Consider the following 25,527-nt stretch of genomic DNA (forward strand, 5'->3'; position numbering starts at 1 on the left):
ACGTACACACACAGGTATGATATGTATGTAAATAAAATGTTAAGTATATGTTTAAAGTAAGTTATTTGTCAACATTATTGAATCTATGTCCATACAACCATTGAGGGCCAAATTTTGCCCTGAGGTGTATGAATGCAACTCCCACTGAAGTCAGAAAAACTCATGTACGTGGCTATCTATGTGAAGGCCATGAACTGTGGTACTCATTTTCCAGAGGCAGATTAGGGGTTTGTGGGGCCCTGGGCCAGAGCAAGTGGGAGCCCCTCCCTACCCCTTCCATCTGACCTGCAGGCCCCTCTACCCTCCCACCGGCGCTCCTGCTGGGGAAAAGCGGTCAGGGCATGGGGGCTTCCCCTGCCTGCCCGGCACTCCTGTCGGGGAGTGGGGTTGAGGCACAGGTGCTTCCCCTGCTCCCTGGCAGGAGCGCTGGGCAGGCGGGCAGAGCGGGGCAAGCCCCCCACACCCTGAGCCTGCTCCCTGGCAGGAGTGCTGGGAGGGCAGGGGAAGCCCCCGTGCCCTGACCACTTTTCCCCAGCAGAAGCACCAGTGGGAGGGCGGAGGGGCCTGCAGGTCAGGTACAAAGAGTAGGGAGGGACAGAGCAGGTCGGGGCGGCACCCATTTTTCCAGGGGCCCCCCACAAAGCCAGGGCTCCTGGGCACGGGCCCCACTGGCCCAGTGGCTAATCCGTCACTGCTGGTTTCCGCAAGCTCCTAGGCTGCTTTCCCCTTATTTTTCATTTGTAGTAAGAGCGGTTTTGAGATTGATCAGACACCTGAGCTTCAGTGTAACACTTCCTCTTGACATTTGTTTATTGCTTTTTCATACTAGAAAGTACGGGAATAAAAATATTATTTTAATTAAATGAGGGTTTGGTATTTGATTTTTTTTAATAAAAATGTTTCATAGAAGTTTCAAAAATCTTTTTGTTTTTTAGTCACCTAAGGTGCAAACACATTTTAAAATACTTTAATATTTGTAGCTAAGCACATATTTTGAATGTCAACCTATCAAATACATATAAACAAAGGTACTTTGCCTCCGGATCAGGAAAAATATATATACTGAGTGTGTAATGTTGAATGAGATCAAGAAGGGAACTAAATCTAATAGCAGCAATAACGGTCCTATGTTGGGAAAAGGTTTAGGGAAGCAATTTCTCAACATCTTGAGACATTGCTTCTTGAAACAGCTACTTCTAACAGCACAGTAGAGGAGAGACTATTCTCATTTCATGCTCTGTCTACATTAAGGAAATTTGCACTAGGGTAAATTTAAGTCCTGTCTATATTAAGAAAAATATACTGGTGTAAAAACATGCTTCTGTACGTTGCTGGCTAAAGGAAAACTAGTGTGTAAATCCCACTTTATGCCAATGCAGTGTATTTACATAAGGGCTTTGTATATATGTACATTTCTGTCATGCAGATGGGTCATAGGATGCAAGGAATTTGGTTCAAAAAGTAACTATTTTCAATCACAACACCACCACAAGTATTAGTGACTACAATATCAACCACAGCTATATAGCTTATGGCACTCACTCCACAAAGGGATTTTAGCCCATGCATCTGGCTGTTACCAGTCTCCCAACCCACTTACAAATTCCCCCTGTGAGGTCCTGCAGAGCTGACTACAGTAGAGCCTGGCTCTCTTGCACACAGGAGACTTTAGAGTTCCTCCACTAGGCCCTTTCATATCTCAGTTCTCTGAACAACCACCCTACACAATACAATGTACTAGTCTTAATCTCATTGCTTGGTTTACACTAACGCCTCCTGAACTGCTCTATGCTGGGGGGCGGGAGGCAGTGACATCCTTTTGGTAAAGCAAACTTCTGTTTGGAGTCAAAAGGGCACCCAGCCTAGTGAGGGGTAAGTTGGGTGGCTCCCATGCTGGGAGAGGGCATTAAAGGACAGCACGGGCCAAGTCCCTTTAAGATTTCCAGCTCCCATAAGATTTCGGTGGCAAGCCAGAGATCTCGCAGGATTTGGAACCATAACAGGAACCCTGCATTCAGGGCCACTTTCTGTTTGACAGTTTGTCTAGCAGTCAGGAGGACCAGAGCATGCGGAGCAGCTGTGTTCGCCATGGATCATAGGCAGCTGACTGGCAACAACCTAAACCTGCTTGATTGTGCTGGGCACATGGGCAGCACAATGTGTGCCAGGGCTAAGTAAGCATGAAAGGCAGCGATACCCTGTGATGCTACAAGACCAGGTGGGCAGCAGGATGGGCTAACTGACACATTGCAGCTGCTTGACGCAGGGGGCCATTTGTTGCCTATTCTGGACCAGCTGGGAAGGTCAGGAAGGAGAGAGAAAAGAGCAAGAGGCCAGGAAGGGAGCCATGTCCTAAGCAGCCAGAGATGGGGTAACTTGTGAAGATGATGCAGTCCACTTCAGATCGGTTTGGAGCACTGGAAAACAAGGGTCAAGCGCAACAGAAGACACCCTGGCCCCTGCAGCAGGTTGAGTTCACAATCAGTCAGGGTCCAGTGGGAGTGCATGGGAAAGATCCAGTGGTCCAGGTATTTGGGGTTCAGCATATTCCCCTAGTGTGGCTGCATGGTCTCAGACAGGCAGTTCTGATGTGAGGAATGGGCGGGGTCCCGGATGGCTTCAGCCTCAGGAGGTACATATGAACAGAGGGTCATAGAATAAGCCAGCTGCCTGCAGGTATACAGTGTGGGAGCACCCAATGCCCAGGCACTCTAGCTGACAGCCCTCCATCTGATGACTCCTCATTTGACAGCCTTACAGCTTCCAGCATCACAGCCATTTGCCCCACAGCCTCTGGTTTCCTTGTTCCTGGCCCTAAAGCCTCAGGATCCTCACTCCCTGTCCCACAGCCTTTATTGCAGCAACCCAGAGGGTCTACTAATGTTGGTCTGAATATGGGCTCATATGCAGCCGCTTCTGAGCCATTGGTGGCGCATCTTCTCAAATCAAAACGTGAGAAGATATGGTGGATGGAGTATATGGACATATTTTCCCTGCTGTTCAGGGAACCTATAAATGGAGGAGAGGAATAGGGCCAAAAGGAAAAACACAGAGAGGAATTGCAGCCTGCATCACCTACATGTGGGTGATGGTGCAGTTATGGCAGTGTATGGGCCTGTGCTGAAATATTTGCTTATTACATGTAGGTCATATAATTCATTTTCAGGCACTTCAGGGCTCTTGCATGATGAGCATGTTAGAATGAGAGCCGCCCTGAACGCCTCCTTGCATTGGGATAAAATTGATCAGGAACTATGACAGGAGTGCATGGCTCAAGGGCACCCTTTAAAGGGACCCTGCACCAATAGTGGACATATACAATAAAGTCAGGGCATGAGAAGGGGGACAAAGTTTTAGCTTAAGACATTGAAACCTGACCAGCCCAGGCCTTCATGCTGGGAATGCAATGAGACAGAGGAAAAAATCTGTGCATATGGTAGGTTTCGGCATGAATGTGGGCATTGTGGAGGTAGGCACACATCTTCAGGTTTCTGGCATGTTAAGTGCATCTTCCCCAGGGGATGTGGGCAGTGGCCCAAGCCCATGCAGAGTGGGGCTTGGGGCAACATGGCTGAAAAAGGCAATATATCCAATTAACTTGGATGTTTTAGCCCCCCTTTTAAGGCATAGTCCCAAAAAGGAGAAAGGGATATACTTGTAGGATGGTTTTGTTCAGGATTATAGGATTCCCTATGAAGGGGAGAGGGCGTATGTCATGGCAAATAATCTCTGATCTGTTAAAGGCATAAGGAGCCCAGCCAGGGACAAGATCCAAAAAGGAGGCCAGGCAGGGATGCAGGTCCTTTCTGACAAATCTCCATATTTCCCCTTTTTCTTAAGAAAGTAGCTGGTGAATGACGTGACATTCACCATCTCTCATACCGTAAATGTGGATCGGTAAACAATGATATTAACCCCAAGCAGTGCACCATGTGCTATGTGTCATTCAACACAGTGATGCACATGATCAACTCATGTGGTCCTGTACTTTGCTATCAAAGACCGACATAAAGTTGGCCTTCTGCCTCCTGATCTATCCAACAGACTTTGACCTCTTGGGCTTTTTTCCCCCTGATGGGCATTTGTCTACATAAAACTGACAAAGGGCTGTGCTATTTTATGGGTAGCCTTTGAAAAATTCAGTACAATGATGGACTAGGTGGTCAGGAGGCACCCAGAGTACCCACAGGTAATTCACTACCTGGATAATTTCTTGTTTGTGGGGAGGGCCAGATCAGACGAGTATGAAAACTGTTTTGGGTTTTTCAAGAGCTGTTGGGAGAATTGGGTGTGCTCTTAGCTAATGAAAAAAACTGAAAGCCTTGCAACCACATGACGTACTTAGGCATTGAGCTTGATACAGTCCATGGCAGTCCCGCCTTTCTAGGGACAAGCTCATGGCACAAAACCATATGGTTAGCCGTAGCAGCAGGACCAAAGCGGTTTGTCTGAGAGGTCTCCAATCTCTGTTGGGCCATTTGAATTTTCCCACACAAAGTCATAGCCCCCAGGCATGCCTTCTGCATGCGGTTTGCTACTGTGACAATTGGGGCAAAGGTCCCACACCATTTGATATGGGTCATTCTGGAGATGAAGGAAGACCTGGTGACCTGGCACCATTTCCTCACTCACTGTAAAGGGATGTCCATCTGGAGGGATGTTTACATGTTAGAGGTTGACCTGCAGGTCCACTCAGATGCAACAGCTGTTAGAGCTTTTGCATTTCAGAGGCACTAGAGTGCCTGGGAGTGGATGGAAGCTGCAATTTTGAGAAACATCCTCATTCTGGTGGTAGTCATCTTCTGGGGTGGGGAGTTCAGGGACAAGATGGTCATGTTTTGGTGCCACAATCTAGAGGTTGTCCATATGCTAAAGCTGCCAGGGTAATGAGGTTGGTGAGGCCTTTCATTCTCCACTGGTCCAGCAAAAGATACTACATCACCTACCTTGTCTCTCTAATATTAATTTCACTGCCAAGCATGTGCCTGGGCTGAACAATAGCATCGCCTATGGTTTTTCTCGTTTGCAGGTTGACAGATTCTGAGCACGGGAATCCGAAGAGGTGCCTGAAAAAGATATCAGCAGCCCTATGGAATCTTGGTTGCTAGAAGCAGTATCCATGGCCAAGAGACTACTTAAACCACACACCTTTTTGGCTTACATGATGGTGTTTGAGGAGTTTCAGATATTCCAGGAGGTTGTGGGTCTATCCATGGCCTAGCCTATACCCCCAATTTGTTGGTTCGTGATCTCACTACCTATGCAGGGGCTTGCACCACTGACAATAGCTAACCAGTTAGTCAGGGTGCCTTTCATAGACTATCAAGGTTGGAAAGGACCTCAGGAGGTCATCTAGTCCAACCCCCTGCTCAAAGCAGGACCAATCCCCAACTAAATCATCCCAGCCAGGGCTTTGTCAAGTCTGACCTTAAAAACTTCTAAAGAAGGAGATTCCACCACCTCTCTTGGTAATGCATTCCAGTGCTTTACCACCCTCCTAGTGAAAAACTTTTTCCTAACATCCAACCTAAACCTCCCCCACTGCAATTGAGACCATTACTCCTTGTTCTGTCATCAGCTACCACTGAGAACAGTCTAGAGCCATCTTCTTTGGAACCCCCTTTCAGGTAGTTGAAAGCAGCTATCAAATCCCCCCTCATTCTTCTCTTCTGAAGACTAAACATCCCCAGTTCCCTCAGCCTTTCCTCATAAGTCATGTGTTCCAGTCCCCTAATCATTTTTGTTGCCCTCCGCTGGACTCTTTCCAATTTTTCCACATCCTTCTTGTAGTGTGGGGCCCAAAACTGGACACAGTACTCCAGATGAGGCCTCACCAATGTCGAATAGAGGGGAACGATCACGTCCTTGATCTGCTGGCAATGCCCCTACATATATATCCCAAAATGCCATTGGCCTTCTTGGCAACAAGGGCACACTGTTGACTCATATCCAGCTTCTTGTCCAGTCACCCCTAGGTCATTTTCTGCAGAACTGCTGCCGAGCCACTTGGTCCCTAGTCTGTAGCGGTACATGGGATTCTTCCGTCCTAAGTGCAGGACTCTGCACTTGTCCTTGTTGAACCTCATCAGATTTCTTTTGGCCCAATCCTCTAATTTGTCTAGGGCCCTCTGTATCGTATCCCTACCCTCCAGCGTATCTACCTCTCCTCCCAGTTTAGTGTCATCTGCAAACTTGCTGAGGGTGCAATCCACACCATCCTCCAGATCATTAATGAAAATATTGAACAAAACCGGCCCCAGGACCGACCCTTGGGGCACTCCACTTGATATTGGCTGCCAACTAGACATGGAGCCATTGATCACTACCCGTTGAGCCTGACAATCTAGCCAACTTTCTATCCACCTTATAGTCCATTCATCCAGCCCATACTTCTTTAATTTGCTGGCAAGAATACTTTGGGAGACTGTGTCAAAGGCTTTGCTAAAGTCAAGGAACAACACGTCCACCGCTTTCCCCTTATCCACAGAACCAGTCATCTTGTCATAGAAGGCAATTAGATTAGTCAGGCACAACTTGCCCTTGGTGAATCCATGCTGACTGTTCCTGATCACTTTCCTCTCCTCTAAGTGCTTCAGAATTGATTCCTTGAGGACCTGCTCCATGGTTTTTCCAGGGACTGAGGTGAGGCTGACTGATCTGTAGTTCCCAGGATCCTCCTTCTTCCCTTTTTTAAAGATGGGTACTACATTAGCCTTTTTCCAGTTGTCCGGGACTTTACTGCAGATCTGTGGGTCTTTCAGATCGCTGTCAAGGATTCATGGTCTGCAGGATTCAGATCAGGCTGCCAGGATACTGAGAGATGCCAGGATGCCAATTACCTTGCATTTTCTTAGGAAGTTAGTTAAGGTTCTTCCTCAGATCTGCTGTTTGGGGGTGGGGGATTAGGCTGGACTCTTCAAGGCAGCTTTTCTGTTGGCTTTCTCCAGTGCCTTCCAGGTCAGTGAGCTGGTCCCTTCAGCCAGGGGACACTCTTTTGGATGGGCTCTCAAACTAAAGAGCATGAAGTGGGAAGCAGACACCATCTGACTCACAGTCCACAGGTCAAGAACTGATCAAATTTGGGGTTGGCAAGGCTATTGCTCCACTCCACTGTGGTGAAGGGGACCTGTGACCTGTTCTGGCACTGTGGGCATATGTGGTTCAATGGCCACCCAGTGGGGGTCCCCTGTTCCAGCATGGCAACTGTTCCTTCCTAACCAAATTCCAGTTTGTGGGAGAGTTTAGGAAGGGACTGTCATTTTGGAGCTTGCCACCCAGAGAGTATGGCTCCCACTCCCAAATAGGAGCTGCAAGAGTCACTACCCCATTGGGTCTGTATGCATGAGAGCTCCAGGCTCTAGAACATTGGCAATCCAGGGCCTATACATCCGACACTCAGTTGCCTGATGGGAGGCCAACACTGGTGATGGGCTGTAAGTACCACAGCTTTTAACCATGTCTGCTTCCTTCCCCATGTCTATCATAGGAGGTAACACTGCACACTCTAGGCTGAGAATATGGATTTGTGGGCACAGCATTTTGCATGGGGCATAGAAGAGAGCATGTAATTCAGTTAGGCGTTTGCAGCCTGGTCTTGGGTGGGTTGCGATTTTGTCATTGTTCACCGTGGCGAGAACAACCTGGGAACATGCTCTGCATTCAAGATGATTCAGAGGAATATTGGACTGCTGGCAGATATGTTTCATGGTGTGGGGACAGTTTGGTCAGAGATGCTGGTCTGCAGGATTTGGTGGACTGCAGTCCACCCACAAAAGGTGGATAGGGCCGGGGGAAAAGTCCAACCAGAACGTGGTGGGCACCTGGCAGCCCGTGGACCACAAGTGGCCCATCAGGGTAATCCGCTGGCAGGCCGCAAGACAGTTTGTTTACATTGACCATCTGCACGCACGGCCGTCTGCAGCTCCCAGTGGCCACGGTTCACCGTTTCCATTCCCGGCCAATGGGAGCTGCGGGAAGCAGTGGCCAGCACTGTCTCACGGCCCGCCAGCAGATTACCCTGATGGGCCGCACATTGCCCACCACTGAACCAGAAGGTATCAGCATGGCTGGAGTCATGAGGTGGCTTGGTTATCTGGTATGACTGCATAGTCCAGAGTGCAGCCAAGCTTTATTGAGAGGGTGGCTAGTATCTCACTGGTATGGGTCCTGATTTGTTCCTGGATGATCTGGGTATTGGATTGGCCAAACTCCTAGATAGCCTATGCAGCCAAGCTTATGCTGGCATCTCCTTGTGGCAGGTGCCCAGTGCAGGAATTAACTGATTTAGGCTTCCTATCCAAAAAAGGTAACAGTGAACACTCCAAGGATATCTCCTTATGGCAGCAATGTGTCTAATTTCTTGGGGGTTAATGCACACCATGGGCTGGGACGCTACCTGGGGTGGAAGCAGGAACTCCTTACTGATGTGGTTTACGGTGGTGCTGGCAGGGGTTGAAGTCCCCTCTTGCCTTAATGCCCCAAAAAGGGAGAGGGATGTTAGTGGATGGGTAGAGTAACCTAGAGAATTTCCTATTATGATGACTGGCACCCCAAGAATTGTCAAAGGATTGGTGCCCCAAGGATCAAGGGAGTGCGAGTGACTGTAGGGGGCTGTCCCCTTATGGGAAACTTGGATATAATTTGAATAGTAAAGTTGCAGCCTGGTTAAAACTCACACCCTGGTGTCCTTACCTTCTTCCATGTCATGAGCACACCAACGAACAGATGGAAAGAGAAGAGTTCTTGTAACAGCTGTATCTTCCTAGTGTGTTTTGACAAGAGAGAATATTACACTGCTGTTCCACTGCATTATGGGCCTTCTACAGCTCAAAGATTTCACATAGAGAGCTCAGTCAATTTGGTAAGAAAAAGTTTTGGCTTGGGGCCTTTTACAGCTGTTGTGGTAGGCAACTGGCTAACTCTAAAAATTTACAAAAAAACCCAAGAGTACTAGTACATCTTAGAGACTAACCAATTTATTTGAGCATAAGCATCTGATGAAGTGAGCTGTAGCTCATGAAAGCTTGTGCTCAAATAAATTGATTAGTCTCTAAGGTGCTACTAGTACTCCTCTTTTTTTTTTTTTGCGAATACAGACTAACACGGCTGCTACTCTGAAATCTAAAAATTTAGATCAAACATCTCAGATGAGTGTCCTCCCTGTAATTTAGTTGGTCAGAATGCAGTTTAGAATTTCATTCTTTTTTATGCAGTGTTGTAGCTGTGTTGGTCCCAGGATCTTAGAGAGACAAGGTGGGTGAGGTAATGTCTTTATTGGACCAAATTCTGTTAGCTCGGAGGTTGGCTCTCACCATCCCACCGTCACAAAATACATTTTTCCTGGTGTGCTTGTTATTGGTATTCTGGCATCTAATTTTCCCCAGGTGGGTTGCCTGAAGATTGATTGAGTGCTCTGAAATGACTCATTCTGCATTAGTGTGATAACTGTCAGATGCCACTCATTCAAACAGATCCAGATGCCCACTTTTCCTCTCATGCTTGAGGCCCTACCTCACTGGTTGAATGTTGTATGAGAAACAAAGATAAGCGTTACCAGTAATTATAGAGATGCATTTATGCTATTCTAATTAAGGTGGTATCAGTGGTTTCATTAACCTTTAAATTGCTGGTATTTTTCAATGTTGTCATGCAAGTGAATAAAGAAAAAAAAACAAACAACAAACAGTGGATTTAGTGCATATAAAGAAGCTAGAATTCAGAATACATCCCCAGTGCCAGAACAAGCATCTCCCCACAGTTCTCTTACTGGAAGGACACAGAGCTCTTTTGGGACCAGATCCTCAGCTTGTGTAAATCGCTAGTGCTTCGCTAGTGCTCCACTGTATTCAATGGCACTATGGCTGTAAGGCCAGATCAGTTTTCATTCCTTTTCACTTCTTGGCCTCTCTGCTGAGACTAATAATCAGGATCTCGAAGTGAAGTTTTTTTGTGCTGTGGGCACCTGTCCAATAGAAGCTGGTCAGAAATCCCCAACATATTTCCAATAGGCCATTGAAAGGCAATTGGATGATAGAAATTGCTACTGACATAGGCCCAAATAAATAAAAACTAAACATTCAGGAATACAAAAATAGAAATTGTTTTCTTTTTTATGGTTCAACTTTTACTGTCATGAAGTTGCATTTTTTTAAAATCCAGCACAAAGCCTCCTATATTTTTGCCGCAACTGACCTCTGAATGGAAAACTTGCTCACATTTAGAGAAGTTACGGAAAGGACATACATGACAAACAATGGTTTGTGGAGTAGAGGAACTAAATCTTCTGGATGTTCTGAAAATAATGTTTGCAGATGTAGCTGTATTTAAGCGAGGGAAGATTTTTCTCCCTCCATATTTCACAAACTTCAAAAACCAAGATTCACTCTTCAGAGGCAGTTTGTGAAAACACTTCCCATGAGCATATGAACATCCAGGAACAAAACAGAACTTCTGGCTGTTGGCAGAAACAATCTTCTGCTGTTTTTTTTTTTTTGTTTGTTTTTTTAAAAATGAGTACCCAGAAGTCACCTACTACAGGACAGGCCCAACAAAGAAAATAACAGAATGCCACTAGCCGTCACCTTCAGCCCCCAACTAAAACCTCTCCAACACATCAAGGATCTACAACCTATCCTGAAGGACGACTCATCGCTCTCACAAATCTTGGGAGACAGGCCAGTCCTTGCTTACAGACAGCCCCCCAACCTGAAGCAATACTCACCAGCAACCACACACCTCACAACAGAGCCACTAACCCAGGAACCTATCCTTGCAACAAAGCCCGTTGCCAACTGTGTCCACATATCTATTCAGGGGACACCATCATAGGGCCTAATCACATCAGCCACACTATCAGAGGCTCGTTCACCTGCACATCCACCAATGTGATATATGCCATCAAGTGCCAGCAATGCCCCTCTGCCATGTACATTGGTCAAACTGGACAGTCTCTACGTAAAAGAATAAACGGACACAAATCAGATGTCAAGAATTATAACATTCATAAACCAGTCAGAGAACACTTCAATCTCTCTGGTCACTCAATTTCTGACCTAAAAGTGGCTATTCTTCAACAAAAAGACTTCAGAAACAGACTCCAACGAGAGACTGCTGAATTGGAATTAATTTGCAAACTGGATACAATTAACTTAGGCTTGAAAAGAGACTGGGAGTGGATGTGTCATTACACAAAGTAAAACTATTTCCCCCCTCCCCGCGACTGTTCCTCACACGTTCTTGTCAACTGCTGGAAATGGCCCACCTTGATTATCACTACAAAAGGGGTTTGTTTGTCTTTTCCTCTCTCCTGCTGGTAATAGTTCACCTTACCGGATCACTCTTGTTACAGTGTGTATGGTAACACCCACTGTTTCATGTTCTCTGTGTATATAAAATCTCCCCACTGTATTTTCCACTGTATGCATCCGATGAAGTGAGCTGTAGCTCACAAAAGCTTATGCTCAAATAAATTTGTTAGTCTCTAAGGTGCCACAAGTACTCCTTTTCTTTTTGCGGATACAGGCTGCTACTCTGAAACCTAGTTTCTAGGGTAATTCCATATCACCCTTCAAAGTTTCCAAGCACATGGCTAATATGGCGAACTATCAGTCTTTCCTCTGTTTCCCCCTGTCACGGGTTCCACTCACCACGAGCAGCACCTCCTGCCAGCTGTCCTGGGGATTAGTTCTGCCAGCTTGCACTCTCCCTCCCGTGTTTTCTTCTCCCATCTTGTCTCGCTCTGCTGCCCTGCTCACTCCTGGGTCTGCAGCTTCCTCTCCATGGCTTGGCCCTCCTGCCAAGTTGCTAAAGTCCTCCCCTTCCGGGAAATTCAGTCTTTCCAGACTGGCTGGTTGGCACCTCCAACATCCTTTGCCACTCCCCAGTGCCTGATAGGGGAACCAAGATCTTCCCTCTACACTGGGTTCCAGCCACAGGCCCCGACTTTCAGAAGTGCTGGGGGGGTGCTGGACTCCTGGCTCTGCCCCAGGCCCCACTCACACTCCACCCCTTCCCCCAAGAACCCACCCCACTCTGCCTCTTCCTGCCACCGCTCCACCTCCACTCCCCTCCCAGTTCCACCCCTCCCCCTTCTTCCCACCCAGTTCCACCCCCTCCCCAAAGCATGCCACATCCTCACTCTTCCCCCCAGCCTCCTACACACCACAAAACAGCTGATTGCGGCAGGTGAGAAGCACTGGGAGGGAGGGGGAGGCACTGATCAGCAAGGCCACCTGAGGTGCTGGGGGAAGGTGCTGATAGGGGGGCTGCTGGTGTTCAGCACCCACCATTTTTCCCTGTGGTTTTCAGGCCCCAGAGCACCCATGGAGTTGGTGCCTATGGTTCCAGCTCGGAGACCCTATAACAAGCAGCCACAGTCCCTGTGCAATCCTACCTCTTGCTGCTGTTTTCCTGGCTTTCCTCCTCTCTGGGTTTGCCAGCTTCCAACTTCCTTCACTCAGGGAGTGACTGCAGCCTACATCCCAGCAGCCCTCCCTACAGCCAGCTACTCTGCTTTTTACAGGTCCTGCCTGTTCCAGCACAGATGAGCCTGTTCTTAATCAACTGCCTCTAGCCTAAATCTCCCCTGCTTGCAGCCTAATTAGCTGATTGGGCCCACTTGGCCTAATTCAGCTCTTGCAGGGCTAGGGTGAGGAATCCACCCCATCACACATCTTCCCCCTCAAGACTGCAACCCAGGGGTGGGCAGGTATTCTCTAAATCATCTACTCCTTACCCCTCGCAGCTGGGCTCTCAGGTCACCCCTTTGATGTCGTAGGTCCCTGACCATGAGCTACAGCCTGTTCTCTTCCTCCATTGCATCTTTACACTTTTTCTCCAGGGTCTGGGTCCCCACAGTAGCCTGTTTCACCTCCACTGTTGTTCCCATTTCAATCTGAGCCCCTTCTGTCCCAATCAATTTATCTAGCAACCCCCTTCTTCCTGTCTCACTGGGGTCCATGCCTTCCTCTTTCCTACTCTGCCCTTTTTTAAGAGGGGAATGCCTCCTTATATGGCCAACCTCACGGCACCGAAAACAAATCCTTTGCCTCCCGTTGGCTGTAGGCGTCCCTTTGGCCTATGACCAATTTACAACAAATCACTCTTTTCATGGACTAGTTGACTTATATAACTGAACTCATGCTGAAAACCAAGAGCCAATAACAACGTAACTGGGGAACATGGGTGCTGAACTAAACTAGCTTCCCTGTGAACAGGCAAAATCCCTGCCTCCCTTCAGACACTGCACATACACATGCTAGGTTAGAGGTCAAAACTAGTTCTTTTAGTGGGGTTTTCTTTAGGTTTAATTACACCTAATCTAGCTGTTTTTAGGGATTCCTCCCAAAAAGAGACCACAAAACCCTTATTTGTACCATGGATTAGAGCTCATGGGCGGCGCATGACTCCTGCATTTGGGGAGGCTGAGCATGAGCACCGGAAGCTCCCTAGAAATGTGGGGGAGCCACCGGTGCCCGGACGGTGGCCCAGCACCTTGCTCCACCCCAAGGCCCGCCCCTGCTCAGCCTCCTCCCCCAAAGGCCCCGCCCACACTCCACCCCTACTCCATCCCAGGCCCGGCTCCCACTTGGCCCTCTCCCCTGAGCCCTCCCTGCCCGTGCCTCTTCGCTCTCTGATTGAAAAGGGACCCTGGTGGCTCCAGTCAGCACCGCTGACCGGGTCATTAAAAGTGCAGTTGGTGGTGGTGCTGCAGGGCTAAGGCAGGCTAGTCCCTACCTGTCCTGGCACCGCACTGGAAGCGGTCAGCAGGAAGCGGCCAGCAGGTCCGACTCCTAGGTGGGAGGGGGGCCACAGGGCTCTGCGCACTGCCCCGAGCATCTGCTCCGCACTCCCATTGAACGGGAACTGGCCTTTTCACCCCCTGCACCTAGGACCCGGACCTGCTGGCTGCTTCCGGGGTGCAGCGTGGTGCCAGGACAGGCAGGGAGCCTGCCTTAGCCCTGTAGCACCGCTGACTGGGAGCCACCTGAGGTAAGCCCATGCCCCAACCCCGAGCCCCAATCCCCTTCCCCAGCCCTGAGCCCCCCCCAAAACCCGGATCCCCCTCCTGCACCACAAACTCCTCATCCCTGGCCCCACCCCAGAGGCTGCATCCCCAGCCCAGAGCCCTCACCCCCCTGCACCTCAACCCACAACCTCCTCCTGCATCCCAAACCCCTCATCCCCAGCCCCATCCCAGAGCCCGCACCCCCAGTTGGAGCCTGCACCCCCTCCCACACCCCAACTTCCTGCCCCAGACTGGAGCCCCTCCTGCACCCTGAACCCCTCATTTCTGGCCCCACCCTGGAGCCCACACCTCCAGTTAGAGCTCTCACCCCCTCCCGCACCTTAACCCCGTGCCCCAGCCCAGTGAAAGTCAGTGAGGGTGTGGGACAGCGAGCCACCAAGGGAGGGGGAATGTAGTGAGTGGGGGCGGGGCCTTGGGGAAGGGGCAGGGTAGGGGGAATGGGCAGGGAGTTGGTAACCCTACTTTGCCCCCTTCCTCCCAGGCCCTCCGCCTGCCGCTCACACCTCTTCACCCTCCCTCAAGCACCCCCACCCTCCACTTGCATCTCTTCGCCCCTCCCCTGAGGCCTCCCCATCCGCTGCTCATGCCTCTTCATGCCCTCCCCCGAAGGGCCCCCTGCCCGACACTCGCACCTCTTTGCCCACTCCCCTGAGAAGACCGCCCCCATCCCTCACAGAACTTTGAGCAAGTACAAAAACTGGAGGGTGGGGGGAGGATTCACTGCCCTCAGGCACCCCTAATTGCTGCCTGCTGATTAGCAGAATGCTCTGAAGGGCTCTGGGCCAGATGGAGGTGGTAGGGGATCCTCTTGTTCTGGCCATTGCAGTTGGTATTGCTCAGCCACCCAGCTTAACTGGCACTGGCCTATGAATGGCGGGGGGGAGGGGCCTCAGGGGAAGAGGTGGAGCGAGGGCGGGACCTCCATGGGAAGAGGCAGACCTGGGGCGGGAAGAAGAGCAGCATGGGCAGGGCCACGGGGAAAGAGCAAGATGCAGGAGGGGGGCTTTGAGGCGGAGCGTGGGCAGGGCCACGGCCCGGGCGCCTTTTCAGCGGCAGCACTCCAAAGGCAGCAGGCCGGCGGCATGCCTCCAAAGGGAGATGCGCTGCATCCTGTTTGAGGAGGCTTAGCCTCCCCTGGCCGCTTATACCTGCCATCCATGTTGGAGCAAATGAGATCCATTGGGCTTGCATGAGTCAGCAGAATAGCCCTGCCTCTCTGTTCAGACTCCTAGTGTGTTCTTATCTCCTATCATGTTCTTCTATGGTGGGGGGGAGTCACGTTACCCCTCCCTCTGGAGCAGCCAGTTTACCGTATGCTGCACCTGCCGCTCTACTGCGCAGCATATGCCCCCTAGAGTCCGAAGAGAAATTCTGGTTGGGTCACCTGCACTTCAGTCTGGAGCATGGACATTTCTACACGCCATTCCATTGGGGTGTTTCCAGGGCTTAAAGTCAGCTGGAGCCATCCGGAGCAGAGCTCCGGTAAATATTTTCAAACCCACTGTAGCTCTGGCCCCTCCTGCAGGGCTGAAAGTCCTGAGCCCCGAGCCCCACGTGGGGCAGAAGCCCTGAGCACTGGCACCTCCCACAGGACTGAAGTCCCGAGTCCCAAATTGCGGGGGCGGGGAGGGGGTAGTTCCGGAAAATAATCTCTGAGAATTTAAGCCTTGGATGTTTCAGTTGTAGAGAGAGAAGTAGGAGATGTTTGAGATGGGAAAATACATAAATGCATAACTTGAGATACTCCATCTTTGTTTGTTTGGATGGTTAGTTTGGTAATATGTACTGGGTCATGGTTGGGTGATGTGTTTCTGATATTGTGGGGGGGGGGGACCCTGAACTAGCAGGATTTATAAATTCTAAGATAAAATGATATATGATTCATTCAGAAGCTTCTCTCAACATCTTAGAAGCTGTTCTCTACTATGACATATTGAGAGACTCCAGTACAATTTGTCTTTTCAAGCTGTCCCTGAAAGAAGATTCTGGTGGATATTTTTTAAGTGCAGAAATGTGTACTGTCTCCTTAGCTTTCAGTTTATATCCAAGTTATAGAACAGAAAATTTTATATCCTGTCAGTTTTAATGGCATTGGGACTACTTTTATAATTGTGTCATTTGTGACATTTTGTGTGAGCAGAATCACACTGGTTTGTAAAACTGTGACATGTGGAAGCCGTTTGCAGCGATTTAAAGAGAATTTTCTTTCAGTAATCACTGAACAATGGGTCACAAGCCATCCCAGTGTAAGTTCTCCTATGGAGGGTCTGGGAGATAGGATTTGCCCCCTAGCCCTGTAGCAAGGGGTTCTGCCCCCTAAATTTTCAGGTGTCCTGTGATCTGTGGATCTCAGGATACTTTCAGGAGTCGGAATAGAGGCCAAGTGCTTCCACGCAACTGCCTGGACTTTTTTCTTATGTGGTGTCTTCCAGTAACTGCTGCAGAATTCCTCTTTGGAGTGTAACCGCATGAGGGAGTTGCTGCTGGCTGAACCAACATTAAATCCTGGATTAAATTCTGTGTGAAAATTATCCGACACCCAAAAAGAGCATGCCATGTCCAGCAGCTGCTCTCTGGCTCTCTCTCCAACTCCTGCCCTGCCCACTCAGCATTGGAAAGCCCCACCCCCATGAAAGACTTTCCACAGAAATCAGACGTCAAGAATTATAACATTCAAAAACCAGTTGGAGAACACTTCAATCTCTTTGGTCACTCGATTACAGATCTAAAAGTGGCAATTCTTCAACAAAAAAACTTCAAAAACAGACTCCAATGAGAGACTGCTGAATTGGAATTAATTTGCAAACTGGATACAATTAACTTAGGCTTGAATAAAGACTGGGAGTGGATGTGTTATTACAAAAAGTAAAACTATTTCCCCATGTTTATTTCCCCCACCACCACCACTGTTCCTCACACGTTCTTGTCAACTGCTGGAAATGGCCCACCTTGATTATCACTACAGTCCCCCCCGCCACTCTCCTGCTGGTAATAGCTCACCTTACCTGATCACTCTGGTTAAAGTGTGTATGGTAACACCCATTGTTTCATGTTCTCTGTGTATATAAAATCCCCCTACTGTATTTTCCATTGCATGCATCCGATGAAGTGAGCTGTAGCTCACGAAAGCTTATGCTCAAATAAATTTGTTAGTCTCTAAGGTGTCACAAGTCCTCCTTTTCTTTTTTCACAGTATGTAACGTAAAGAAGAGCAAATGCTGCACAGTTGCTGCTCTCCTTCACTGCCAGCTTAAGCCTTCTCTACATTGCAACATTATGGCACTGCCAGCACTATTCCCTCTCCTAGCTTGCCTCTAATATATCATGCATCCAGACACAAAAGTTTGCAGTGGCACACAACATGCACAACTCTTATGATTGCACTTGTTCTGAGTAAGCCCTTGTCTTCACTGCTAGGCTATGGCTACCCTGGCACTTTACAGCGCTGCAACTTTCTCGCTCAGGGGTGTGAAAAAACCCTCATGGAGGTGGAGCGCTGGGAGAGCTCTCTCCGAGCACTGGCGCGTGACCATACTCGCACTTCAAAGTGCTGCCGCAGGAGTGCTTTGAAGTTTCGAGTGTAGCCATGCCCCTAAAAAGATGTATTTTTTACCTTGGGATAATTAATACACATGAGCTACCCCAAGATCAAAAAACACAGTGAATATGAGGCATTTTAATCTTACCATGAGGCAAACTTGGTGAGGTCAGTGCTACGGGTCTGGTGTTTACCTTGTGGCTGGGATACAGAACTGATCTCACCAAATTTACCTTACGGTAAGACTAAAGTGTCATTTCTTCATTGTTTTGTCACGTGGGGTAGCTCACATGCATTAGTTTTGCCGAAGTAAAAAAAAATACACGTTTTTTTTTTTTAGCAAGGAAGTCAAGGCCTAGTGCTAAGTGTGGTGTTAACCAGCATGTCACACTACATAGTTGCAAAAAGAAAAGGAGGACTAGTGTCACCTTAGAGACTAACTAATTTATTTGAGCATAAACTGTAGCTCACAAAAGCTTATGCTCAAATAAATTGGTTAGTCTCTAAGGTGCCACAAGTCCTCCTTTTCTTTTTGCGAATACAGACTAAGACGGCTGCTACTCTGAAACCTACATAGTTGCAGTATCACTGTAACTACAAATGCTGCTGTATGAGCTACATTGGCTCAAATTGATCCTTCCAGATCAGTCCCATGCTGCACCAGTCAACCTTTCAGGGCCTGTGTGTATTCTAATGGCATGAGGTCAAATCTTCTAGAAAGTCCCTCATCTGTACAAAAATAGCTGCACAAACCTTGCATAATGACAGGTTTCAGAGTAGCAGCCGTGTTAGTCTGTATTTGCGAAAAGAAAAGGAGTACTTGTGGCACCTTAGATTGGTTAGTCTCTAAGGTGCCACTAGTACTCCTTTTCCTTTTGCACAAACCTTAGCTCTCATTGTGGGCCCTTTTTTCTCCAGCATTTGCTACTGTGGGATGACTGCATTCCAGCGTACTTTGCTAAACTTTCCCACACAGAGAATAGCGTATGTCTCAATGATTGTAAAACACTCTGAGATCCTCTGATGAAAGGTGCTATTTAAATGCAAAGTACCACGATTAATAATACTTGTTATTTCAAGTAGATATTTTTATAGAATTGTCTTTTTAAATAAATCAACAAAAACACAATGCCCTTGAACCATAGTCTTTTCACAGGTAGAAACATCTGCCCCTGCTGAGAGAACATCACACACTAATTGCTTTCAATTTGCTATTGTGTGATTGTGTGCATTTGAAGAGAAAATAGCCAAACCTTTAACTTGAGGTGAAAGGGCCTGAGGTGTGGTACATATGCTTTTGAGATAAGGCCTATATCCCTCTGTTTCCAGCTGATGTCCTTCTGGCAGCACATTAACACCTCCCTTACTCTTTGGGCACAATTATAGTTCCTATGAAGGCTTGCTCCTCAGATGACAGAAGGATGTCTAAAGGGAGAAATGATGCTCTAGAAACATGACTGGAATAGCTAACTAGGGTTTAAAACACATTTGGGAATTCTTCCTCTTGCCTAGGTCGGAGACCACATGGTTAATGATGGGATTGGTTAATATAAACTGGCATTGGAAATGACAGTTATTTTAAGTTGGCTTTAGAGAAAGCCTGCTTGTTAGAAGTTTGGTCAGCCTGGACTGGTTCAGAAGTGACAATTTATCCTCCTAAAGGCACTCTATTGATGCTGTTTAATGGACAGTGTGTTGGAACTTCCACAACCTCTTTCAGGGTTTGGAAGTCAAGGATTAAACTCCTTCACTGGACTGAAGGAAGGGAATCAAAGATGTTTTCTGGGCTGTCAAATGGAGAGATTAGGACCTCAGTTGGGCAAGGCTATAGAATCTAATGTCAGAAAAGAAGCAGCTGGATATAATAGGGTATAAAAGGTGAAATTGGATTGTGTTGACCCTTCTGTTCACCAACTCAGAGGTGGGGGCTTATTTTTTCTAGTCAAGGAAAAAATTGAAATCTGTATAAAGGACCTGTCTTTTTCAACTGATCATGTGAACAACCCTGAGAACAGTGCTTGTGAAGATGCATAATGTGTGTGCACTTGTGCAATGGGGAGGTATAGCCTGAATGAAGCCTCTCTGCCGTTGGTCTTCAGTTTCAGTGAATGTTTCACCTTCCCAAACACAGCCAGGGATTTACTCTGTTCTCTGAGCATCAGTGCTGAGATTATCACAAAGATGAAGATATGTCTTCAGGAAGGCACATCTTTGCAGGAAATTCTGGGGGTTGGTCATTCACAAGAGGCTTTTTCATCACTTGAAGTCTCTATGCCAAGAGTGGCGCACCTTCTAAAAGATGTGCACTAGCTCAACCAGAAGTTAGTCATGTTGATGCAGATATTACTGGTTTAGTGGCTAGGGCACTAGCCTAGCACTTGGGAGACTTAGGTTTACTTCTCGTCTGCTCTGCCACAGACATCCTGTGTGATCCTAAGCAAGTCACTTAGTCTATGCCTCAGCTCCCCATCTGTAAAATGGGGATAATAGTTCCCTACCTCACAAGGGTAGAGATAAACTCACTAAAAATTGTGAAACACTTTGAAATCTAGTAATGAAAAGTGCTATATAAGAGTTAAGTATTATTACTCTGTGAAATTCTATGGACTATGTTGTGCAGGTCAGACTAGATGATCACATGGCCCTTTCTGGTCTTAAAGTCTATGCATATTCATCAAAAATGCATCTTCCTTTAGGCCAGAAGTGAGAACTAGGGGATGGGTACACGTTTTTTATAGGACTCACCATATCCATCAAAATTTACAACCATAGATTATGTTGCCAGAATGGCAGACAGGCAAATTGGGACCTAACAGTCCCTTTAAACTATAGGCTGGTTGATGTGATTTTTCTGTTGATACACTCTGACCACCTGCCCCCCAGCTCCTTGAGAGCAGTTGCAGAGAAACCATATTGAAGAAAAGTCAGAGAAATTACAAGGAGTACTTGTGTCACCTTAGAAACTAACAAATTTATTTGAGCATAAGCTTTCGTGAACTACAGCTCACTTCATCGGATGCATTCATCCGAAGTGAGCTGTAGCTCACGAAAGCTTATGCTCAAATAAATGTGTTAGTCTCTAAGGTGACACAAGTACTCCTTTTCTTTTTGCGAATACAAACTAACACGGCTGCTACTCTGAAACCAGAGAAATTAATGTCCTTAATGGTTGACAAAGCCCAACTGGCCAACAAAGAGAGGCTGATCAAAGTGTTAAAACCAGTGATCTTTACTATCGCTCCAGTCACTACCAAATTATTTATTCTTTCATAGACTATTGGCTGAAAAATAAAAGCAGATGTCTACAAAAGCCAGATACCAAAGCCACAAATCAAAATATTTTAAACAGACACTTTGATTAACTGAACTAAAGCTTTCTCTTGTGCCAATTCATCTCAGTTTCTTTTCTGCCAGGTATCACTGATGATCTATGCCTTGCCTCTCAAAACACACTGATCATATTCAGTAGTGTCCTTAAAATTATCATTAGCGAGACATGACTCAAAGAACCTTGGATTGCCTCAAGCTACACTATGTATCTGTGACTATTGCTTCCTTTCCATCTCTTTATTTTCAACCTGTTGTTATTGTAGGCATCCGATGAAGTGAGCTGTAGCTCACGAAAGCTTATGCTCAAATAAATTGGTTAGTCTCTAAGGTGCCGCAAGTACTCCTTTTCTTTTTGTGAATACAGACTAACACGGCTATTACTCTGAAACCTATCTTAGACCTTGTTATACCAAACAGATGTTTTGGATTACAAGCCTACTTTTTCACTGTGCAGTTTGAATGCATCTTTCAAAAGTTTCATTCATGGCTGTCAATGACTTTGAGATAACACACTTTATTTTCAAGACTGCTTTCAGGATCAAATGACAATTCTGTTCTTTACACAATAGTATAAGCATCTTAATTTTAGGGGGAGAAAAACAGGAGTGATTAAAGGAAATTTATCCAAACTCCACTTGCTCTAAAAGAACACTATCAGGATCAATGTAGATTTTATTTTAACTAACTTCCTTATCTGTGTTAATAATACCAGCATAGAGTATTGAAGCTGAAAGAACATAATATGTTAGCTCTTGATGGGGCAAAGACTTACCATGTTTTATGCATGTTAGTAGTTTCATTCTCATTGCCATAAAGTTAAGCATATGCTTAAGTACTTGTATTATCAAAGCCTAAATCTTTGCTTAGAGATCTGACAGAGAATTGGACTTGCAACTGTTGCTCTGGTGATGCTCAGCCACATTTGGAGAAGCAAGGATATTGCTATGACGTGTAAAATGAAATTGCTGCAGTCTCTTGTCTTCAGCATGTTCCTATACGCATGCAAGACATGGACGCTAAAGAAACAGGAGAGTAAGAGGCTTTCTGCTGTTGCAATGAAATACTACAGATGATTGTGGGGTGTTAGCTATATGTCACACATGACTACTGAAAAGATAGTCACTTCAATTTACAACAAAACCATGGAGTGATACTTCATATCATCGAGGCAATCAGAAGTACAAACCCTGAGTTTGCAGGACATGTGGGTGACATGAGCAGGGAAAGATTGCTGAAACAAGTTTTGCAGGGGATTGGGCAAGGTTCAACAAAGTGGCTGACTGGACTGAATGTGATATGGTGTACTTCTCAAGCCCATGTGAATACTGGCTAATGACTCCCATGTGTTGCGTTTACTGTTTGTTGTGATGCCACTTTATGGTGCTTTGCACTATGAGAATAATAATAAATAAATTAGTCTGTGCAGGCCTGGGGCCTCAGATCTGCAGTTGGATCTGTGTGGATGGACCTTTGGATCTGCATGGAGCCCTTAGCTGGGGCTCCCTGTGAGAGCAAGCATTCACTAGTGTGGAGCCAATTGCAGGATCAGGGCCATAATGTCCTCTTTGCTATTTTTGCTGGCTGTTATTTACTTTTTATACTTCATTAGGCTTATACAACAAAAATACACTAGTCAGCTTGACATCCTGGCTAGCCCCATTCTCATCGTTTGGGTTGCAAATACTGCAGGGAAAGATTTAAATTCAAACAAAAACTGTTTTTCTTGAAATTAAATTCTAATATATTTATTACTTATAGTAATATATTATAAAAACTAACGTTAAGCCAAAACTACTTCTCAGGGTCTCTTTGAGAGAAAGAGAAATAATTCTTTATCAAACATATTTACCGAACAACTTTATCTGAGTCCATTATTCATTACATAACAAAAGATTATCACAAGCAGTAAGAAACTACTGTAAACCATATGGGGCCCACAATTGTCCCTGCAAATTAACCTATGTTTTAATTTTTTAAAGTTATGTTATAAAATTCATTTAAAAAACCCCTCATCGTAAGTTGGCACTTGTGGAGTGTGGGGTACATATCGAACTGATCACATAGCTGAAATGAAATTCCTGGGTCAGGCAATGTAATCATAGAAGCAACAAAGAGAAGGATTCCTCCTGGAGACAGCAAAATGTGATGGCACCTGCTATCACTGACAGAGTGAAGGGCCTGAAAGTCTTTTTAATATAAATGCCTAGTTTCAGATTTTTATAACTGATCATAAAAACTCACTCTAAGCTGAAGGTCTCTGCCAGAGAGCATTTTTTTAAAACAAATGTTCACAAAAATATGTACGGCCATTTTTAGTCACCGAATAAGCAGAAAAAAATAGCAGAGTATTCGCCCTGTACACCTTTTCGAGGCATAAACACCTCACCTAAACACAAGGTTCTTTTTTTAATTAAAAGCCCCAAACATATTGTAGATTTTAAGCGATGTAAATATGCAGCTTTGCTGAACAGCCATATGAAGAGTTTATGTTCAGTTGTAAGTGCTGCACCTATAAAAGTGAATTAGAAAATCACATTCCTGCCAATAGGAAATGGGCTAATTAGTGGTTAAAGGAGGAGGGGGAGTGTGCCAATTTTGGTTTCACAGGTCTCAGCGATGTGGCATTGCATCTTGTGGTAAACAAAGGCAGAACAAATGGAAGAGAATGGGGACGATCTTATCTAGGTTTTTAATCTGGGCCCATTGCCATGGTATCAGAGCACCTAGGGGACATCTGCACAGGGATAAAAGGCCCTCGGCATGGCCGTGGCTGGCCTGGGTCAGCTGATTTGGGATTGTGGGACTGGGGCTGTGGGGCTAAACATTGCTGTGCAGCCCACGCCTGAGCTCTAGAACCTGCCGCCCTTCAGGGTCCCAGAGCTTGAGCTGAAGACTGAGCCCAAATGCCTACACAGCCATTTTTCCGCCCGAGCGCCCGAGCCCCGGGAGCCCGAATCAGCTGAGCCCGGCCAGCCAGGGGTTTTTTTACCCTTGTATAGACATACCCTTAGAGAGAGAGAAAAGAAGAATTGTATTCAAAAAGAGTTCGTGTTCCCAAGCAGGCTCACTGTCAAGCAAGCAAAAGTGTATGTGTGTATATGTGTGTCCTGTGTCTAGTTACATAGGGGCACATTTCCCACTCCTGTTTTCGTAAATACTACCACTTACAAGTGACTCGGTTAGAGAACACAGAATCATAGACTATCAGGGTGAGAAGGGACCTCAGGAGGTCATCTAGTCCAACCCCTTGCTCAAAGCAGGACCAATCCCCAATTTTTGCTCCATATCCCTAAATGGCCCCCTCAAGGTTGTATGTCTTTTTAAAAAACCCAAGGGGTCCTTTCTCAGAAAGTTTTGAATTATCTGGTGGGATTTCCTGCATGTTAGAAGATTTAAAAAATTTCAAGAGATTTTATACAAATTTTGTGTCATGAATCTGTAAGTCCGGTGAGCTGGAACAGCTCTGGAACTGTCCCTTCGGGTCTCACTCTTTCACTAGGGTAAGCCACTTGGCTTTACTGCCTTGGACCAAACTTTGGAGCCTTCAGCACCTCTGCATGACATCGTGAGCTCCCTTCAGCAAGTCCACCTGATCTGGACATCTGAGAGATACCCCCACCTTCAGCATTTGCAGTGACTCTCAGCCAGTGCTGTAAAAACAGTAGGATTGATTCAATGTCTGGAACACAGAGTAGAAAGTCCTTAGTTAGCACAGAGAAAAGAAAGTTACAGCCTGGGCTATTCTGATTACCCAGAGCCATAGCCAAGTGGTGTGCACCCTTTGCTTTGGCTCTGTCTCCCTCTCTGTCCTCTTTGCTGCAGTTCCTGGGACAGTCCCATCTAGACCCTCCTCAGTCCTTTGTTGTGGTCAAACACATCTGGCTTCCTGCAGAAGGGAAGGGCCATCCTGGTCATTAGTTGCTAGGTAGCAAATGTCCCCATGTTTGGCTTTTCCATTGTCTTCATGGACCTGGGCCTCAAACGCAAGACAGCTAGGCATCAGTCACACCTGCCTCTCTGGGCCTCTGCAAAGAATAAAAAGCCCTCTTCCTTGCACCTAGTAAATAATGTAGCATATACGGGAATCTGAGGCACTGCAGTATTCATACAAAATATTACATAAAATTCTCATTCCGTCACATTCTATTCTGTATCATTTATCTGTCTCCACATTGCAAATGGGACCCCAAGGGGTGTGTGTGTGTATCTGTGTGGTCTGTCTTCCACTCTTGTCCTAGAGAAGAAGGGGAAGCATCAAGGGATTTCTCTTCCTTTTCCATCCCGGAGGGAAGGCAGAACCATCAGAGGGACAGATTGTCCTTTAAAGAAAGAAAGGGATGCAGGACTCCTCATTGGGACCTCACTTCTCCCAGCAGCTGCTGCTCTACCTACTAGCTGGAAAGGCTTGGAGCCCCAGAAACTCCTCAGCAAGGCATCAGATCCTCTAGCTGCTCCCACTTCAGGTTCCCTTGCCTATTGGGTCTTCACCTCACCGGTCAAGGAGGAGGGGAATACTGTGAGAGCAGGTTTCAGAGTAGCAGCCGTGTTAGTCTGTATTTGCAAAAAGAAAAGGAGTACTTGTGGCACCTTAGAGACTAACAAATTTATTTGAGCATAAGCTTTCGTGAGCATC

The 25,527-nt window shown here is 46.7% G+C and overlaps 1 long non-coding RNA gene across 1 annotated transcript; it reads right to left on the minus strand.

Annotated features, from left to right (window-relative positions):
* Window positions 1–936: 936 nt before the first annotated feature.
* LOC122462359 lies at window positions 937–12,515 on the minus strand. The gene is made up of 3 exons (XR_006284858.1): window positions 12,392–12,515; window positions 11,646–11,885; window positions 937–5,066 (listed from the first exon to the last, which is right to left on the minus strand). It is a non-coding gene; the product is annotated as an uncharacterized LOC122462359 (long non-coding RNA).
* Window positions 12,516–25,527: the final 13,012 nt, after the last annotated feature.

This window comes from Chelonia mydas, chromosome 11, assembly GCF_015237465.2.
Source record: "Chelonia mydas isolate rCheMyd1 chromosome 11, rCheMyd1.pri.v2, whole genome shotgun sequence".
Taxonomy (NCBI): domain Eukaryota; kingdom Metazoa; phylum Chordata; order Testudines; family Cheloniidae; genus Chelonia; species Chelonia mydas.